At 42.1% G+C, this 21,834-nt stretch overlaps 1 protein-coding gene and 1 pseudogene across 1 annotated transcript in view; one reads left to right on the top strand and one right to left on the bottom strand.

Annotated features, from left to right (window-relative positions):
• Positions 1–4,424, bottom strand: part of RNF2 (ring finger protein 2) — a 41,203-nt gene extending 36,779 nt beyond the window's left edge. Inside the window, exon 1 of the mRNA XM_018060720.1 lies at positions 4,216–4,424. The gene's annotated coding sequence lies outside the window, so the exon portion shown is untranslated. The remainder of the gene's footprint in view (positions 1–4,215) is intronic.
• The window catches only part of LOC102188160, a 56,225-nt pseudogene continuing 38,993 nt past the window's right edge, over positions 4,603–21,834 (top strand).

The following is a 21,834-nucleotide window of genomic DNA, read 5'->3' as shown; positions in this document are numbered from 1 at the left end:
CTCTATTACTTGTGCAGGTCATTTACTCCTTGTCTCTCAACTCCAAAATCACCACTCTAGACTGCTCTGTGGTGCTGGGCTGAGACTGTGCAACTGTATTTCACCAACTCTTCTGCCACGGGAGGTCCGTGTTAGGCTTTGCCAATGGAGGTAAGAAAGCAATAAAAGGGCTGAGGGGACCTCCTTCTAATCACTGGCAACAACTGGTTCCAGCCTCCAGCTTCTTTTGGTATTCCCCAGAACTAGCCTAATCAGCAGCTCCACAAGGCTGACCTCAGAAGTTCAGAACTAGGCCAACAGAACCTCTTTTCCGAGCTCTTTGACTGATTACCATGATGTTCTCTTTCTGCTCTTACATTCATCTAACCATCTCCCTGTATTAAAGGCCTTCTGTTCAAACTCCTATTGAACTTTCTATTTTGCCTATTGGACACTAATATCCTGTTCTAACGGCTCTCCTCTGAGATATCTTGCTGCTTTATTAAAGGGGAAAGTGAAGGAATTTTGAAATTATTCCTACAGATAAAATATAGTTTAGAAAGAATAATGCCAAACCCCTTAAATTTGTGTCTGTTACATTGCAACACACATATCACTTAACTTTTGCAATTTAAACTATCCAGCATGCAAAGAAACACAAAAAAAGAGAGAGAGGAAATGAGAAATATTTAAACAGTTCAGGCTATTCCAAGCACACCCCCTACGTTCTCTCAGTAGAACACAGGCATCCTAGAAAAAATGAGAATACAGCGGCTCTGCGACTCCTCAGTGGTCTCAGTTCCCAAAAGTCTCTCCTAGTTATGAGCATGACGACATGCTGAATGTGACTCTTAAATTTAAGGATTTTCTTTTTTTTTTTGCTGTATTCAACATGGCCCATAGTGCAAGCTGACTACTTCATCTAGTGTTCAACAAAAGAAACAGCAATCTGTTCCAAAACTAAAGCTGAACTGAACTTACTGGTATGTTCTTCCCATTCTGAGAGATTTCAAGCATAATTTTTTATTATATGTGATTTTCACTTTACACATTGGCTTTAGAAGCAAACTTTTTCATAAAATACAACTCCATGCTACAGCAGAGACACAGAAAGAAATCAGTCCTGCAGGAGAGCCCCAAATCAACACAACTGTTGAAAACAAATGACCAAAATGCTTTGATATTTTTATATGGTTTGTTACTTCATTTAATAAGATGTCCTCACTAGATAATTTAATCTGAGATTAATTTCAAAATAATTTTTCATTACTGTACTTAATAAACTGAATTTTTAAAATTAGGACAAAATGGCAGATAGTAGAAAAAAGGCAAAGTCAAGCAATAAGAATCTTTCTCAGAATTCTTAGTAATGTATTTATATAGCTCCTGAGCATCCAAAAAAACTATCACTAGGCCCAGACATGTTAGTCCACCTCAGCTGCCTAATAACCATAAGACAAAAGAGAAGTGAAAAAAATTTTAAACTTGAAAGTTCCACTGGAATTCCTCCACATAGCATACAGTGGGCCACCTGCTCACTTAGCACCTAGCTCCTGCCTATGGACATAATAACACTAGTTGCTACTTAACTGCCAAAAGTTTTGTTACCACAGTCAGTCAGTCTATGTAAAATCAACCAAGCTCTATGCCTAACAAGGGACACCAGAGGACCTGTTTGACACATTTGGTAGAAAATATGAAAAATCTGACAGGGGAACAGACAGGATATCTCAACCTACAGAGAATGAGTAGGGTAAATTTTACTGTACCTCTGTACTCAAATTCTATCAGGATCTACTCATTTCAATGCAAATAGTCATTCAGTACATTACTATAATAACTTATTGATATAAGGTTTCAGAGATAAAAAAAAATTAGGAAATTAAATAACCAGTGTCTGACAACAATGTCTTCCACAACATGTCTAACAAATAACACCAATTAAAAATCAAATGTAGATCTGTATACCGGCAGTCTATATAATCATAGTGTTTTCCCTTTTTTAAAAACTAAACTGTGATGCATTGTCTAGTTTCCCCAGATTTAACAAGCAAGTGGATACAAAATTCTGAATGCTTTAAATCATATCAGAAACACAGCCATGATTTTAATAAAGTGCTTTTTAATGTTAGCTCACTTCTCTCGCTGGAAGGAATTATGCTTCTGTGCTAATGTATAGAAATGAAACTGTCACTGAAACATCTGGTTATATATTATTCATTAGACATATATCACCTTTACTCCAAAGACTGCATAATATAAACACAAACCACGAATAAATCAAGTTAAAGAGATAGACCTGACACCACATGCTGAAGGTCAGTGATAGACAAATGAAATTCCAAAGATGTTTGCTGACCTGCTCCATATTTCTCTCCTCACAAACCTGGGAGCTAGCAGTCTGAGAGTTCCAACAGGCAGAGGAAAAACTCAAAATTCTCAGTATGTTGAATGTCTGCATTGTCTACATTATGTTAATGGTTCTAATTTAAAATTTTTCTATGCAGCACATTTGAGAACCATCAGCATATTTTTCTAATACTCAAGCCCACTAGCCAGCCTATTCTGGCAGCTGTCCTTCATAAATTCTTCATTTCACTCTCACACCTACTATAATTAACCTCAAATGTGTATTCCACAAAGGTACCTGAAAGAAATATCACCAATCCTTAGAAAAAGGGGCCATATTTGCTGCGCTAGCCTTGGAAAATGAAGTCTTACATACCCATTATTAAAAATTACGTTAAACGTACAAACGATTTTTTAAAAATACCTGTTGATTGTGACAAGTAGAAATTTTAGGGGGAAAAGCCAATAACTAAGAGTCATATTGCTGCCATTTAAATTCTTGATAAATCAAAGGATGAAATAACCACTTTAAAAACACAAGTTCTACTACCAATCTGAGTTATTAAAATATTCAAAAACTACACTCTTTTGCAAGTGAGGAAAGTAGATTCTCTGCCAATTACACTAAGTATTCTAGTCGATCATCGTGGAACTACCAAAAGTAGATTATGCAATGCAAATCACACATAATTAGTTTTCAACATAATTCTCAGTCTGAAACACTGAAATCATGTCTGTTTTTTTAATTTTTAAAAGAAATAAAGCATATTACGAAAAGGCCGAATGCAAACCTATCCTGCTCAACGCAAACCTATCTTTACATACCTCCGAGGAAGCTGACATTCTCAAACCATTCAACCACGTTAAAGACACACATTCTCAAAAACTTCGGAGACCCAGGCAGTAGAAACCCAAAAAAGGTTTCAAGGAGATAAGCCTGTAACTGGTCTTCGGGTCCCCCCAAAATAATCGGAATGAACCTCAAAGTTTTAGCTCAATTTTTTTACTAACAGTAGCTCTGGGCGCAGGGAGACGGCTTCACTAGGAAGGAAACGATCCTGACAACCCGGACGAGGGCTCCCCGGCGACACTCGGGGCCAAAGCCCTCGGTGTGCACGACCGGGTTCAAAATGCGAAGCTTCCATCAGGAACAAACCCAGACGCCCCCTCCCCCCACGACTCCGCCGGGGCACCCTCGCGGGTTTGAGAGCGCAGCAACAGATACTCCCGAGCAGCACGCAGCACTCCAGGAATGTTTTCACCAGGAGGGGTCTCCCCGCCGCCTACAGGGAACCCCGACGCCCAGGAGCGCCTCGACACGCCAACCCCGACTCCAGCACCCCGGGGGGAGAGCGGGATCGGCACACAAAGCGCCCCTACCCCACCCTCACTGCGCGGACACACACACCACACACACCCCCGGCAGCGAGGGGGAAGCCCGAGGGGGGAAAACCCTGCATTCCGCGCGGTTCGTCTCCGGAGAGGGGCCGCCGAGAGGCTGGGGGGCCCCCCGGCCCGGGGAGCCGACGGGGTGCCGCAGCGCAGCCCCGGCCTCCGCGCAGAGCGAGCGGCGGGCGGTTCGCACGAAGGAAGGAATCCCCGAGCTTCGCCCACGGGGGATCCTCCTCAAGTCGGACTCCCACCCCCGCCAAGACCCTCGAAGAAACGGGAACAATGAGAAGCCGCCTTCCCCCGCCATCCCCGCCCCGAGAGCGGCCGGGGGCGGCGGCGCCATCTCCCCTCACACCCCCGCGGATACACACACCCGCCCCCCCTCAGCCCCGGCCCCGGCGCGGCCGTCAGCGGCCCGCAGCCCCGCCGAGCTGACGCGCGGCCGAGCCCGCCGCGCCCGCGCCCCCTCGCCTCCCCGCGCGTCCCTCGCCTCACCGGCTCCTGCCCCAACCCGGGGCTCCGCGCGCCGCGGCCGGAGCGAGACTCGGGCACAAGCCGCCGGCGCCGCCGCACAATATGGCGAGCCTCGGCTTCCGCAATGGAGCTCGGGAAATACAACAGGGGCCGCTCAATATTCATGAGAGACCGAGGGGAAGCCGGCTTGGCCGGCACGGCGGGGAGGGCGGGAAGGAGCGGGCGGGCGGGCGAGGGGGCGGAGGCGCGGGACGGGGACGTGCACGGCGCGGGGAGGCCCGCGGCGCGAGGGGAGGGGGCGCCGCCGCGTGCTGCCGGGAGCGCCCGAGCCGCCGCCCCGCCCCGGGCCGCCCGGCCCCGCCCCCCGGCGCCCTCCGCGGGGCGACGCGGCCCCCGGGCAACGCCCGGATGACGGCGGCGCCACCTCGTTCTCGGCGTTCTCTCTCCTTGAGCTCTCCTGCCCCTGCCTGCGCCCCTCACTGCGCCTCCCTGGCCCGCTGCTGGGGTTCGCGCTCGGACTCCTGCTCTCGCCCGTGACTGCCTCCTGTTCTTACCCCCATCCCACCCGGTAGACGTCCTCGTCAGGCTTTCACCTCTAGAACTTCACCTGAACTTCGGCACTCTGCCTTCCCCCACCCCACAGCCACGCTGACACACACTTTCCGTCCTTGCAGAGTGAACCAGCAAGACCCAATTCTAGGGAAAACGACCTTCAATGCTAAGCGTATATTCTTGGACGTCTGTAAGCGTTCTGGTTCTCATCGGCTTACTTACCTTGCGGCTGTTTCCATCCTTCCTCAGCCCCTCCCAGTATGAGCTTTTGAGTTTGAGAATAAGTGATAGATGTAATAGATGTGGTCGCTACCTAAAACACGACCAATTAGTCTACCACCAAGTGTATAAAATGTGAATAGATTAAGCTACAAACTGAAATAACTGAAAGAGTTCCTGATCGCAAGAGGTACTATTGGTGAGGTGATCTGTTCTCTTGAAAAATAACCAACAATTTCAGGTAGTAAACTGAAGGCACTTGGGACACAAAGGAAGGGAGTGCATTGAGAATTGGGCAAACTAGGTTTTAGCCTCCAGTGTGTCTCTTAACTGTGTGACTTAACTAAAGTACATAATTGTTCTGGACTTGACTTTCCTTATTTGCAGAATGAGAGGATTGTGTTGAATGATTCTTAGGTCCCTGCTAGCTTTTGAACTCTCTAAACTCTCTACAAGCAATGCCAAATAAATGATATGAATTTACATAAGATTTTGGGAAAGAAAAGGATCGATTCTAGCTAGTGTGTTAGTGGAGATTTCCTGAGGAGCTTGGAGTTGAGTAAGACTGTGAGGGATAGCTTTGGATAGGTAGAAAGAAGACAGGCGTTAAAATATTTAAGACAACAGCGTCATTTGCCCTACCTAACAATCCATTAAGGTAAACAAGAGCAAAACCAGCGACTTAAAACTTTCACTTACTATCTAAGGCTTTAAATAAGAAATGACAATTCTCAGACTCTACAAGCCCTTCAAGGTTAAGCTGTTTTTCCAATGTGGAACAAAAAAAAAAAAAAAAAAAGAAAAGAAAATCAGGAATGCTCCTGCCTCTCCCTTCCTGTAAGGGTCCACTTTCTAGAGAGAATGCAGTTGCAGAAGTGTCTCCCTTCTTTGTTCACAACTGCATGTGACATCGCATTAATGCTGTTCATAATTCAGAACATTTTACTCTAGTGAAAATGCATATGAAACTAACGTGGGGAGGTATGATTTTAAGAAAAAACTTTTTAAAAAGTACAGGAATTTTATGGATAAAAGCTAAAACAGTACTTTTAAAAGATTGACAAGAGAATTAGTAGAAAAGTGGAAAAGTTATGGGATATCTGGATTAAATGTGATTAACAAGCTATAGACCTCAGGCTAGCATCCTTAATTTGAAAGACACTACTGACAGATTAATGGAGCTCGTATTATCTATTTTATCTCTTCCTCAAAAACTTGGACTGAGAGTGTTATGGATGTCCCCTGACTACATTAATCAGGAAAGGCTATGTTATGGTACAGCAGCAGACATCTCATCTCCCAAATCTTCATGCCTTAGCACACCAAAAGTTTATTGCTTGTTCATGCTTCTTGTGAATGGGGCTTATTCTGTTCCAGTCACTCCAGAAACCAGATTGGCAGAGGGGTCACCCAGAACACAGCAACTGAGTCTCTGCGACAGAGGAAGAAAGTGACTGAAGAATCCCTATGAACTTTTCACATCCTTAGGTTGGGAAGCAAACGTCATGGCCAAGACTAGTTACGTCGCCTTCTCCATCTTCACAGGGCCTGAGTCCTTAAACTGAGGCTGAACCGAGTTCAGGAAAGGTGGTGATATCTGTGAACAGTACTAATGTCAGTCACCCTGAGCCCACCAGTTCTGTTTCTAGATATTATGAAAAAGCTCTACGTTTTATTTCATAACACTGGCTCTCTTGAATGCCTTCAAGAAAGGTATGTTTTCAAAAAAAGAAAAAAACCTCACTGTACTTGTTAAGAGTCGACTATCATATAAACAGAATGCACTTTTCATCTTTCTCCCCCCTTTTTAAATTGTATTGTACATTAAATCAATGTCAAGTCCACAGTCAGTCTATCAATAGTGACTTGACATATCCAGCCTACATTCCTTTTGCTATTTTTTGACACAACGTGAGGGTCACCACTCTCTAAAACATTTCCTATTAATACTCTACCCTCTTGTTAAAGTAGTAATTATGTTTTAACCAGGAAGACACTAAATTAATACTATATAATACAAGTATTTAAGGTGGATGACTAGATGATTTCTAGTTAGAAAGTTCCTTTTCCCTCAAAACTTTAAAAGTAATACCCTGTTAATCACATGGTGAATTGGGTAGACATCTCTGATCACAAAAATCACCTCTTTCCTGGTTTTCTGTTATGGTGATACTACAAAATGAGATTAGTTCAGCTTGGTCAACTTTTGTTGAGCATATACCATGCGCTAATACTTTGCAAAGTTCTTGAAATAAAGGTGTTAATATAACTAGGATACAAGTTCCTTGGGAGCAGAAATCTTGTTTATAAGAAAAAAAGTGTATACCTAGCACGATGTTTGGCATATAGTAGATGCTGAATAAATAGGCATTAAGAGAATGAAAGACTGGGAATCTTTGATCCCAGTGTGTATATGAAGTAGAATAGTTCATATGATCTTGGTATGTCTCACTTTACTGCATAAGAGCAGATATTTTTTATCAGAATTGCATTTAGTTCCCTAGAGCCTTTCTCTACTTAGACAGTTTGTCTTAAATGGAAATTCATGCCTGCCTATTCTATATCTACCCCATGGATTTCTTTTCAGCTGTGCTCCAGGTATCTAATTGTTACCTGCTTATCTGAGATGAAGATTGCAGTCCATCAGCACTTTAATAAGAAGCTATAGGGACTTCCCTGGTGGTCCAGTGGTTAAGAATACACCTTGCATTGCAGGAGATGTGGGTTCAATCCCTGGTCAGGGAACTAAGATTGCACATGCCGCAGAGCAACTAAGCCCCTGAGCTGCAGTACTGAGCCCAGGTGTCACAACTAGAGTCTGAATGCAACAAAGATCCCACATGGTGCAACAAAGACCTAACACATGCAGATAAGTAAATTCTTATAAAAAATACGTGCTTGATTGCACATGTTTTTTAAAAGAAGATTGTCTATATATATAAGCTGTGATATATATATATCACAGTTTATCAAACACTTTTACAGTCATTATTTCACTGACTCTTCTGAACAATTCTCTAAGGTATTCCTACTTCACGGAAGAGGGAAATGTCACTTCTGTGGTTAACTAACTCTCCCAAACATTGAGCTCATAGCAGAGCTGAAACTCAAAGCTGGGCATCTGACTCCAAGTCCAGGCTACACTCCCTGATGCCACCTATGCCTTCCCTCTCTGTGCTACATACGCAGCTCCAGCATTTTTCTTCTTTCTAACAGGTAAGCAGGCTGAAACAAACACCTCCACAGATGTGCTCTCAACACTAGTGTTTATTCCTAGTGTTTAATCATCAGTGTGGTTCATTTTAAAGAAGCTAGAGACAATGCTATATATAATAGTGTATGAACCTGACCTGTTGACAGAAAATCATCAGGTTTTGTTTCTGTTTTCTTAGAAAAGTTACATAAGAAAACAAAACTGAAAGGTAGGTTAAAGGACTGGAATATATTGGGATTTAATCACTATAAGAAAACAAAAACAAAACCTGAATCTGCTTGCCAGTGCAGGATATGCAAGAGATACTGCTTGGATCCCTGGGTCAGGAAGATCCCCTGGAGGAGGGCATGGCAACCTACTCCAGTATTCTTACCTGAAGAATCCCATGGACAGAGGAACTTGGCAGACAACAGTCCTGCTGCTGCTGCTGCTAAGTCGCTTCAGTCGTGTCCGACTCTGTGCGACCCCATAGACGGCAGCACACCAGGCTCCTTGTCCCTGGGATTCTCCAGGCAAGAACACTGGAGTGGGTTGCCAGTTCCTTTTCCAGTGCATGGAAGTGAAAAGTGAAAGTGAAGTCGCTCAGTCGTGTCCAACTCTTCGAGATCCCATGGACTGTAGCCTACCAGGCTCCTCCGTCCATGTGATTCTCCTGGCAAGAGTACTAGAGTGGGGTGCCATTGCCTTCTCCCGGCAACAGTCCATGGGGCACAAAGACTCAGACACAACTGAGCAACTCAGCGCACGCACACACACATACACATTTATAATATAATTTTCAAGGGATTCCCTGGTGGCTTAGAAGTAAAGAATTCGCCTGCTAATGCAAGAGACGCCTGTTCAGTCCCTGAGTTGGTTAGATCCCCTGGAGAAGGAAATGGCAACACACTCCAGTATTCTTGGCTGAGAAATCCCATGGACACCACCACCACCACCACCATAATTGTCAAACTACATCTACCAGCATCTTTATTTGTCCTCTTTTCGATTTGTTGTGCTTTCTTTGAAAGGGTGAAATTAAGTAGGAACGTTGTAGGAAGGCCTAAAGAGACCTGTAATTCAAGGTGGCTTCAGGAAGCAGGCAACTCGAGATTTACTACCTCTTCAGCTGAAAAAATATAGCTCTAGCCACAAGCTTTAGTGAAGTTTTATTTGTATTTCAACATAGTGCATTTCTTTTTGTGACACTTCCCTTGGTGTTTTAGTTCATTGTTCCTTTTTATATTCCCAAGACAATCAAAATAATTGGTGCTACTCTTAACTGTTCAGCTTAGAGTTAAACAGATTAAATGAGATGGGCTAGTTAAGCTTTGGGGGAGAACTAAATACTATTGCTATTTCCCTCCTATGGAGACTTGGAATGGTATTTTATATGTCCCAGATGTGGCCACATTCTGCCTAACATCTGTTAGTGCATTTTATTAAAATAATGAACTAGCATGTGTTTGAAAAGTAAAAAGAATGAATAAAAGTTTTCATTCTGATGCAGCTTGACTAGCCAACTGTTTCTTTGTAGTTAATAATGGAGGGTACTTTTGTGATATCCAACTTGATATGTAAAATAAAGTGTGATTTAATAATTACTGGCTTTAGTTTTCTAATATGAAGTAAGTTTATTCTATTCAAACAAACTTTGTAAGTTGTTTTCCTTTCAAAATGTTTACTGCAAGTGGTGAAAACTGTGCCTTGACGTTGATCTAGGAACACCAAGAATAATCCTGGAAACGAACAAGGAATAATAGATAATTAAGATCAAACCTTAGAACTAAAATGGATATTTCTCTGGAAAAGAAGGCTGAAAGAGCCCAAGGGGAAAAGTACAGATGAAAAGTGCGAAATATTTAAATCAAGTTACAGCTTGTTCAACTGCCCTTGTGGACATTTTAATTTTTCCCACTTAAAACAAGCCACGGAAGAATAGTTTTTGTGGGGTGAGAGAGTGAAGGGTAAAGACCCCTCTTATCTAACACATTTCTTGGAAATGTTTTTTAGTAAAGAATTTAAAAGAACTGCTAAATCCCAAGCAGACAAAGAAAATGTCTTTTTATTTTCGACTACTTCAAGATGTAGAAAACTCTGCAGTACCCATCTGCTGAATCATTAGCATTTTATACTCCACAAAAGTAAACCATTTACATATGCATAAAAGAACATACTGAAGTAGGTTATAATTCAGGTAAATATGAAAACCATTCTGGTCAACCAAGAATACCAAGGTTTCATGTGTTACATTCAGGAAGAGATATTTTCTAAAGATTTTAGTCTATAGAAAAATATTTGTTTTATGTTTCATAAACAGTGTATTGAAGAACCATTAACTTACAGTATTATTTTCATTTCAGGTGTACAACATGGTGTTTTGATGTTTTTTTAGACTGCATACCATAAATATTATAAAATATTGACTGTATTCCCGGTGTTGTACAATGCATCTCTGTGACTTATTTATAACTACTAGCTTGTACCTAGTAATTCTTTTACTTGTTCTGCCCATTCCCCACCCCTACCTCTCTGGAAACCCCTAGTTTGCTCTATCTGTGAGTCTGTTACTTCCCTGGTGGCTTAGACGGTAAAGCGTCTGTCTACAATGCGGGAGACCTGGGTTCGATCCCTGGGTGGGAAAGATCTCCTGGAGAAGGAAATGGCAACCCACTCCAGTATTCTTGCCCAGAAAATCCCATGGACAGAGGAACCTGGTAGGCTACAGTCCATGGGGTCGCAAAGAGTCGGACACGACTGAGCAATTTCACTTCACTTCCTAAAATTTGAAAGACTACTCTGGGCCTGAGCTCAAAGGACAGCTGTCCTTTCTTCTACCTGATCTAGTTCCTAGCTATATGTCAGCCTATTCATTTCTTGACTTGTCTCTTTAATTAGACTTGGCCATATTCTCATCCCAGCCTTTAGCATGTGGCTTGACACATAGTGAATACAAAGGGCATTACAGGAAGATGTCACGAATATAGCCTATAGACAGTATGTCATTCATAGTGTGGAAAAAAGGCCATCCCTGTCAACAGATACAGAAGATAGAGAGCTCTTTAGTGGAAAAGAACAGAGAAGCAGTGAGTTTTCTATCTTTGGAACTGAATACCCCAGGAATGATCTTGAGTAGGAATGTCATGATATTGTTGCAACTATTCAAAGAAAAATTATGGCAACAGGAAAGCTTGTTATTGGTGGCCTTTCAAGTCAAACTGCATTAGGATGTAGAATTTAAAGTCTTGTCAAAACATAGTAACATTCCATACCAAGAGTAAAAATTTAAAATGCTATATTTTAATCCTAAATTCCCACTGGAACACGAAGTTTGCTGTTCTATTCAGTTGCTAAGTCATGTCCAAATCTTTGCAACCCCATGGACTGCAGCACGCCAGGCTTCCCTGTCCTCCTTCGCTATCTCCCAGAGTTTGCTCAAATTCAAGTCCATAGAGTCAGTGATGCCATCCAACCGTCTCATCCTTTGTCATCCCCTTCTTCTCCTGCCCTCAATCTTTCCGAGCACCAGGGTCTTCCAATGAGTCGGCTCTTCGCGTCAGGTGGCCAAAGTATTGGAAGTTTGTGAAGTCTGACACATTTAGTGTCTCTCTCTCCCATTTACTTGCTTAGATTAGCAGTGTGCACGTATGTCCTCTCCCACACTGCAGAGTGAAAGTAGCAGGAGGGCAAAATGTCATTATTCATCTTTCAGCACCAGTCATTATTCACACTTGACACAATGTAATATATATATTGTGCTCAAGCTCGGTCACTCAGTCATGTCCGACTCTTTGTGACCCCATGGACCATAACCTGCCAGCCTCCTCTGTCCATGGGATTCTCCAGGCAAGAGTACTTGAGTGTGTAGCCATTCTTTTTTTCTCCAGGGGATCTTCCCAACCCAGGGATTGAACCCTGGTATCCTGCATCTTCTTCTCCCAGAGTAAGGAAATGGCAACCCACTCCAGTATTCTTGCCTGGGAGAATCCCATGGACAGAGGAGCCTGTTGGGCTATAGTCCACGGGGTCTCAAAGAGTTGGACATGACTGAGCAACTATCACTCACTCCCTCACTCCTGCTTTGCTGCCAGATTCTTTACCATCTGGGCCACCAGGAAGCAATGAGGTAAAGAAAATAATTGCTCTAGATCAGGCATCATCAACAAACAGGAAAACAGAACTTGGAAATTCTTTACTTTGTTTCTAGAGATCTAGTAGTATCAGTCTCAGTCATGTCTGATTCTTTTGCGACCCCTGTGGACTATAGCCCACTAGCCTCCTCTGTCCATGGATTCCCCAAGCAAGAAAACTGGAGTGAGTTGCCATTTCCTTCTCCAGGGGATCTTCCCTACCCAGGTATTGAACCTGCGTCTCCTGCGTTGGCAGACAGATTCTTTATCACTCTGCCACCTGGAAAGTCCCATCTAGCAGTACAGTAGCCTTGAAACTCAGGGTTTCAAATGGCTTATTACTACACCTCAGTCTCTAGTTCCTTAAACATGCCTAACCCTTCCTGGTAATAATTTAAGCTAAACAGAGACCACTCAAGGCTTATAGAACCCTCAAATAGCAACTCTTTAAAAGAGTTTAGGACCTGATTATCTTGGGATTCTCTTCTCCTCCTGCTAAATTATATCCCATGGTCTCTAGGGCAAATATCAGGTGTTGTTTGCTAATTAGAATCTGTAGTGCCCCCTTAAGAGATTCCTACTGATTTAGCATGTGATTTCAGGAAGCAATTACAAATTATAAGCTGAAAATCAAATATTTGAATTTTCCATCTCGTATGTCTCTATTCCAGGAAAATTTCACCCCAAACTCTTTGTGCTGTGCTGTTACTTCAGTCGTGTCTGACACTTTGTGACCCCGTGGACCATAGCCTGCAAAGCTCCTCAGTTTGTAGGATTCTCCAGGCAAGAATACTGTAGTGGGTTGCCATTTCCTTCTCCCTCAGACTCTGTAAGATCACCCTATAGTAAAAAGTTTGGGCAGTATGTTAAGGTGGGTTCAGGAGACTTGACCTTCCTCCAACTATGGCTCAGATGACCCAAGAGGTCATAGCAAAAATTCTGGCCACTGAAGTTGGGATAAAATCAGGATTGGGTTGTGCAGAAACAGAAGGACTCAGAGACAGACTGGAAGTTACAGGTTGTTTCTCCAAAGTGGTTGAATGCCCAGAACTGGAGCAAGAAATAGTACACAAGAAGGAAGAAGTCCAGGAAAGCAGGGCTTAGGATAAGTTTAAAGGGGTGCAAGGCACCCATCTGAAAGTTGAATCACACTGTCTGAATTCAAGAATGTCAAGAATAGCCATCTCTTTGTCTCTTTCAGTGGAGAAGATGACAAGTGAGGTGAGATATAAGGTCAAGGTACAACATGGCTTACATGAGATTGAGGCTGGAAAGGGACACCCTGACCCCATGTCCTCAGGTTGAAAGTGGGTCTCTGAAGACACATGCACAACAGAATCGTTGAGTAAGGGTCATGAGAAGCAGGGGGGCGGTTAGGAAATTTAGACACGTGGACCCAAGCAGCGCACTGAAATTGGAAAAACCTCAGGAGATAGACAAAAAGAATCAGAGAGTGAGTTGAAAAGAGCCAGGGACAACGAGAGCTGAGCATATAATGATTGATTTTCTCTGTGTTCTGACCCTCTCTAGGTCAGTCTTTCTTGCGGCTTCTAATCATCACCCCAAAATAAGTTTTGGAATGTCCCAGGCTTTAGTCTTAGGACCTTGTTTCCTGTTAATTTGTATCCCCTCCCTGGGTGATTCCTAATCAGTCACATGGCTCTAAGTAGTACCCATACTGACAATTCCCAGTTTTCTCCAAACTTATAAATTTCTGTAAGTTTCCAGAAATTAAGGAACCTCTCCAAGTTTATGTCCACCCCTGACCCCACTTCAGCCTCTCCACTTGGATGTCTAATGGTCATCTCAAATATAAAACACCTGAACTGTGACTTCATCTTTGAAATTGTAAACAAAGAAAAACATGTGATTGTTAACTGTCCTTTTTTTTTGTAGCTGTAATGTCTATATTGCTCTACTAGACTCAGTTAAATGAAATTCTTCTCTCTAGTTACTTAATATCATCTAAATAACTCAAATTTGAAATGAATGTTTCCCATATATGTACACATATGTTCATTTATACATTCCCTTAGCAATAGCCTACAGTTAACCAGACTCAGTAATTCTAAGAGACATGAGACATAGACCCTATCCTCGAAGAACCCAGCATCTAGTGAGGGAGATGGACACATACCAAACGTGGTGAGACTGATAAACCCCACAGAAAAAATTCTTCCCTGACAGTCATTATTAATTACGCACTATGGAACAGCATCTCTCATAAGGCTCCATTCTTGGCAATGTTAGCTTTAGTTCTAGAAATTAGAAGACGTGTAGGTAAAGTCACAACTGTGCTAATAAACAACAACCTCATCAAAATTTGTACATGTTAGATACCGTGCTAGGGCTTCCCTTGTGGCTCAGCTGATAAAGAATTTGCCTGCAATGCAGGACACCTGGGTTTGATCCCTGGGTTGGGAAGATCCTCTGGAGAAGGGAAAGGCCACCCACAACAGTATCTGGCCTGGAGAATTCCATGGACTGTATAGTCCGTGGGGTCGCAAAGAGTCAGACACAACTGAATGAATTTCACACTCGGACACATTAGGGCTTCCCAGGTGGCTTTAGTGGTAAAGAATCCCACCTGCCAATACAGGAAAGGCAAGAGATGAGAGTTCGATCCCTGGGTCAGAAAGATCTGAAGTAGAAGATGGCAACCCACTCTAGTATTCTTGCCTGGAAAATTCTATGGAAAGAGGAGCCTAGTGGGCCACAGTCCATGGGGCTTCAAAGAGTCAGATGCAACTGAGCATATAATAATAATAGATACTGTGCTAAGTAAGGTGGCTCAGCAGTAAGGAATCCTCCTGCAATGCAGGAGCCAGGGATTTGACACCTGGGTCTGGAAGATCCCCTGGAGGAGGGCCTGTCAACCCGCTCCAGTATTCTTGCCTGGAGAATCCAATGGATCAAGGAGTCTAGGGGGCTACAGTCCATGGGGTCACAAAGAGTCCAACACAACTGAGGTGATTTAGCATGCATGCACTGTGCTAAGCATTTTATAAACATCATCTCAGTTAATCTTTACAACAACCCTATGAGGAAGTTACTACCATCATTACTACCATTTTATGGATCAGAAAATAGAAATTTAGGAAGTTCTCTTGTGGCTTAGGTTCCAGGCTTTCACTGCCATGGCCCAGGTTCAATGCTTGGTCAGGGAACTAAGATCCTGCAAATGACACAGCATGGCAAAAAAAAAAAAAAAAAAAGAAGGAAAATAGAAGTTAAAGCATTTTAATACTTGCCTAAGTCATCTTAAGCAATACGGTGGGCAAATTCATGCCCTTAACCACTATTTTAAACTGCCCTGTCACAACTGGTAGTCCTGCTTTAACTAATATAAATGGGGATACTTTTTAAAAAATTGTGTATTAAAATAAGAGAATAGATGCATGAATAATCCAAACAGTGAATATCCATTACACTTTAGTAGTAATCCTGAATTACTAAATGGTATTGGATAAAAAGGACTATAGCATAGGAAGTTGTGAAAGGGTGGGTTCAGTTTTTTAAAGCTCATAAAGACACAGCAGCAGCAATGATGGCTCATTTCAAGTTTTCCACTGATTGCATTTGGAGACAAGTTCTTAGTTCTAAAGCACATTCTGTATGAGCTAAGAATGGAAAAATCATCAGACTTGCAAAGGCTAAAAGAATAGAAGCCAAAGCCCTTTGGGAATACAATCTTCCAAATTTATTATCTGTTAGGCATTGATTTATCACATATGGCAGGAATTTAAACCAGATGTGTACTTCATGGAGGAGGCCATCCCATGACGGACAGAGGAGAGGAATGTGACCTCAGCTTAAAGGTATAGAATCAGAACTTATAGGTGATTCAGAAGTTTCCTTTTATGCTAGTCATATAATAGAATAAAAGCTCTCCAATCATCTTTTCAAATTAACTGCGACTTCACTTCTTAATCTGGAAGTTGTTGAAACTTCTGGCTTTTGAAATGCAGTTATTTTCATTGAAATGCAATTATATTTGAAAAATATTTTAAAGATCTAAGATTTTCTGAGTAACTTTTACTTAATCTAAAGCAAAACATCCTTGAAAAATACAGCTCTGGTATGTAAATATGAATATTTACTGATTCCCCATTGTCTCTTTTTCCATCTTGAATTTCAGATATCACATTTCAATAGCTAGAATTCAATAACACATCTTTGTCTGACATCTGCTTTTTTTAACTGAAGTTATAAAAAAAAAGTCTATTCTTTCAAGTCACATTTAAGAACTGAAAGTAATTTCATTTTAAGGATCTGTATCTAAGGGAAAAAGATTATTTTCTACATTAGCGTAACATATTTAAAAAGTTATACAATCTTCCTATTTTTCAAAACTTTAAAATTATTAGTAAAGAAAAGATTTCTCATAATAAGTGTTTGAGTTTGGAAACAGTCTTAGAACAAAAAATACTTAATAGAAAATAATTTTGCAGTCATTGCTCTAGTGTGAGGGGAAATTATCTTGAAAATCATTAGTTAAGCAAAGGAGCTTTTCTCAAAAACACTTGTGATCTAGTTTTCAGTTTATTTTTACTATTCGTTTAGGTGATCAGATAAAAGTTTTAAAAGTAATTAATCAATTTAGAATTTAGTTTCTATCACAGGACAATTGATCATACTGGAGAGACATCCACACATGCACCTCATACATTTGTATTGACCACTGCTGCTGCTGCTGCTGCTAAGTCGCTTCAGTCGTGTCCGACTCTGTGCGACCCCATAGACAGCAGCCCACCAGGCTCCCCTGTCCCTGGGATTCTCCAGGCAAGAACACTGGAGTGGGTTGCCATTTCCTTCTCCAATGCATGAAAGTGAAAAGTGAAAGGGAAGTCGCTCAGTCGTGTCCAACTCTTTGTAACCTCATGGACTGCAGCCTTCCAGGCTCCCCCATCCCTGGGATTCTCCAGGCAAGAACACTGGAGTGGGGTGCCATTGCCTTCTCCGATATTGACCACTAACGAGAGATAATTTGCTCAAAGTTAGAGTGCTCGTTGAGAGTTGAAGAAAAGCAGAGAAGGAAGGTCCCTCTCTGTAAAAAGTTATGGTAGGAAACCAAACACATGCCTAGAAGAAGCTACTTGAATGTCTAATTGTATGGCTATAAACTTTTAAAACAATTTCTTCATTTAACTTTCCTCGCATGTGTACTGAGCCCTCACTGTGTTCTGTATACTCTTCGAGGGGAAAGAAAATGAAAAAGATGTGTATATGATATGTCTTGCTTAACAAGCCTAAGGTCACATTTCTTTCTTAAGGAGGTAAAAGTGACAGGCAATGAAATACAATATTCATTAAGTGTACAACTGGATGAGTTTTAACAAATGTAGGTGGTGGTGGTGGTCTAGTTGCTAAGTCTATAAAGAAAGCTGAGCGTAGAAGAATTGATGCTTTTGAACATGGTGTTGGAGAAGACTCTCGAGAGGCCCTTGGAGTGCAAGGAGATCCAACCAGTCCGTCCTAAAGGAAATCAGTCCTCGGTGTTCACTGGAAGGACTGATGTTGAAGCTGAAGCTCCAATACTTCGGCCACCTGTTGTGAAGAAATGACTCATTTGAAAAAACCCTGATGCTGGGAAAGATTGAGAGCAGGAGAAGGGAATGACAGAGGATGAGATGGTTGGATGGCATCACCGACTCAATGGACATGAATTTGGGTAAAATCCGGGAGTTGGTGATGGACAGGGAGGCCTGGAGTGCTGCAGTTCATGGGTTGCAAAGAGTCGGACACGACTGAGTAACTGGATTGAATTGAACATGTCCAACTATTGTGACCCCATGGACCATAGCCCGCCACATTCCGCTGTCCATGGGATTCTCCAGGCAAGAACACTGGAGTGGGTTGCCTTTTCCTTCTCCAGGGGATCTTCCCGACCCAGGGATTGAACCCAGGTCTCTGCATTTCAGACAGATTCTTTACCATCTGACCTATGAGGGAGCTTAACCAGCACTCAAATCAAGTTATAAGATAATTTCATTGCCCCTAAAAAATTCCTTTATGTCCTCCTTCACTCTATTTCCCTTCCCAAATAAACAATCATATTCTCATTTCTTAGAGAAGGAAACGGCAACCCACTCCAGTGTTCTTGCCTAGAGAATCCGATGGACAGAAGCCTGGTGGGCCGCTGTCCATACGGTCACATAGAGTTGGACACAACTGAAGCGACTTAGCATATGCATGCATTGGAGAGGGAAATGGCAACCTGCTCCAGTATTCTTGCCTGGAGAATCCCAGGGACAGGGGAGCCTGATGGGATGCTGTCTATGGGGTCGCACAGAGTCAGACACAACTGAAGCGACTTAGCAGCAGCAGTAGCAGCATTCTCATTTCTATCACCATGCTTTTAAAGTCACATAAATGGAATTGCACATCACACCCACTAAAATAAAGAATTATACAATATGTATTCTTTTGGGGTCTCCCTGGTGGCTCAGCTGGTAAAGAATCTGCCTGTACTTTGGGACACCTGGGTTCAATCCCTGGGTTGGGAAGATCCCTTGCAGAAGAGAATGGCTACCCACTCCAAATCTGGACTGGAGAATTCAGTCCAAGGGGTTGCAAAGAGTTGGACACAACTAAGCGACTTTCATTTCACTTCACTGATTCTTTTACTCTGTGCAGTGTTTTAGAGATTTATCCATGTTGTTAGTAGTTCATTTCCATTTTATTACTGAATAATATTTCTGTATACAAATATAAAACATCTTTCAAAACTTCATAATCTTGTTGATGGACATCTGTATATGCTTTCAGTTTTTGGAATAAAGCTGTTCTTAACGCTCTTGGTCAGGTTTTTGTGAAGTGATAATATCCTTCTTTTGGATAAACTAGGGTTGGAATTGCTGGGTCATTAGGTAGTTGTACCATTTTAAAAGATCCCAAACAATTTTCTGTGTGGATCACAATAAACTGGAAAATTCTGAAAAAGATGGGAATACCAGACCACCTGACCTGCCTCTTGAGAAACCTATACGCAGGTCAGGAAGCAACAGTTAGAACTGGACATGGAACAACAGACAGGTTCCAAATAGGAAAAGGAGTACGTCAAGGCTGTATATTGTCCCTGTTTATTTAACTTCTATCCAGAGTACATCATGAGAAATGCTGGGCTGGATGAAACACAACCTGGAATCAAGATTGGCGGGAGAAATATCAATAAGCTCAAATATGCAGATGACACTCTTATGGCAGAAAGTGAAGAGGAACTAAAGATCCTCTTGATGAAAGTGAAAGAGGAGAGTGAAAACGTTGGCTTAAAGCTCAACATTCAGTAAACGAAGATCATGGCATCCAGTCCCATCACTTCATGGGAAATAGATGGGGAAACAGTGGAAACAGTGGCTGACTTTATTTTTGGGGGGTCCAAAATCACTGTAGATGGTGATTGCAACCATGAAATTAAGACGCATACACCTTGGAAGGAAAGTTATGACCAACCTAGATAGCATATTCAAAAGCAGAGACATTACTTTGCCAACAAAGGTCTGTCTAGTCAAGGCTATGGTTTTTCCAGTAGTCATGTATGGATGTGAGAGTTGGACTATAAAGAAAGCTGAGCACTAAAGAAACTGATGCTTTTGAACTGAGGTGTTGGAGAAGACTCTTGAGACTCCCTTGGACTGCAAGGAGATCCAACCAGTCAATCCTAAAGCAGATCAGTCCTGGGTGTTCATTGGAGGGACTGATGTTGAAGCTGAAACTCCAATACTGTGGCCACCTGATGCGAAGACCTGACTCATTTGAAAAGACCCTGATGCTGGGAAAGATTGAAGGTGGGAGGAGAAGGGGATGACATAGGATAAGATGGTTGGATGGCATCACCGACTCGATGGACATGGGTTTGGACTCCAGGAGTTGGTGACGGACAGGGAGGCCTGGCATGCTGCGGTTCATGGGGTTGTAAAGAGCTGGACACTACTGAGCAACTGAACTGAACTGAACTGAAATAGTTTTCCAAAGCTGTATCACTTTATACTCCTTTGAGTAACGTATGAGAGTTACACTTCTACCACACACTTGCCAACAACTGGTGTTGTCAGTCTTTAGATTTAGCCGTTTTAGTGGGTGTGATGTAGAATTTCAATGCAATTTTAATTAATATTTCCCTGATGATTAATGATATTAGATATCTTTTCACAAGCTTACTGGCCACTTGTATGCCTACTTTTGTGAAATGTCTATTCAAGTCTTTTGCCCATTTTAAATTGGGTTTTATTTTTTGTTTGTAGGAGGCCTTTACATATAATGGTATAATTATATAAATTCTTTATTGGATATATGTATAAGAATATTCTTCTCTCAGTTTATGGCTTGAATTTTTAAGATTTTATATTTTAGAACAGTTTAGAAACAAAACTGAGCAGAAAGTATAGAGAATTATACCTCATGTCACTACATATGCACAGCCTCCCTCACTATCAACATTCTGCACCCCAAGTCCGTGGTTTACATTAGGGTTTTCTCTTGGTGTTGTACATGCAAAGGGTTTAGACATGCAGCCACTGCTATAACGTCTTACAGAGTAGTTTCAAAGCTCTAAAACTCCTCTGCTGGTGCTAAGTCACTTCAGTCATGTCTGACTCTGTGCGACCCCATTGACAGCAGCCTACCAGGCTCCCCCATCCCTGGGATTCTCCAGGCAAGAACTCTGGAGTGGGTTGCCATTTCCTTCTCCAAAAACTCCTCTATGCTCTGCCTATTCATCCCTCTCTCCCCTGAACCCCTGACAACCGCTGATCTTTCTACTGTTTTTGGAGTTTTGGCTTTTCCAGAATGTCATATAGTTGGAATCATTTAGTATGTAGCCTTTTCAGACTGGCTACTTTCACTTAGTAATATGCATTTAAGATTCCTCTGTGTCTTTTCATGGCTTGAAAGCTCATATTTTTAGTGCTGAGTAATATTCCACAATTTATCCATTCATCTACCAAAGGAAATCTTGGTTGCCTCCAAGTTTTGGCAATTATGAATAAAGCTTCTATAAACATCCATATACATCCATATACATAACTTTTCAACATATTTGGGTGAACACCAAGGAGTGCAATTGTTCGATCACACAATAAAAATACGTTTGGGCGCGTACTTGCATGCTCAGTCTTATCCAGCTCTTTGCAACACTATAGCCTGCAGCCCATCAGTCTCCATGTCCATGGAATTTTCCAGGCAAGAATACTGGAGTGGGTTGCCATTTCCCCCTCCAGGATCTTCCTGACCCAGGGTTTGAACCCACATCTTCTGTGTCTCCAGCATTGGCAGGCAGATTCTTCAGTACTGAGCCACCTGAGAAGATATGTTTAGTTTCATGAGAAACTGCCAAACTATCTTCCAAAGTCTGCATCATTTTGTATTCCCACCAACAATGAATGAGAGTTTCTGTTGCTCCTCATGCTCACCAGCCTTTGGTTGCTGTTAGTGTGTTATGTTTGGGCCATTCTTTTATTTTTTTTTAATTGGAAGATAATTGCTTTACAATGTTGTGGTGGTTTCTTGGGCCATTCTAATGGATGTGTAGTGATATCTCATTGTTGT

This window comes from Capra hircus, chromosome 16, assembly GCF_001704415.2.
Source record: "Capra hircus breed San Clemente chromosome 16, ASM170441v1, whole genome shotgun sequence".
NCBI lineage: Eukaryota > Metazoa > Chordata > Mammalia > Artiodactyla > Bovidae > Capra > Capra hircus.
Note: the sequence above shows the minus strand (reverse complement) of the source record. Positions and strands in the feature narration are given on the sequence as shown.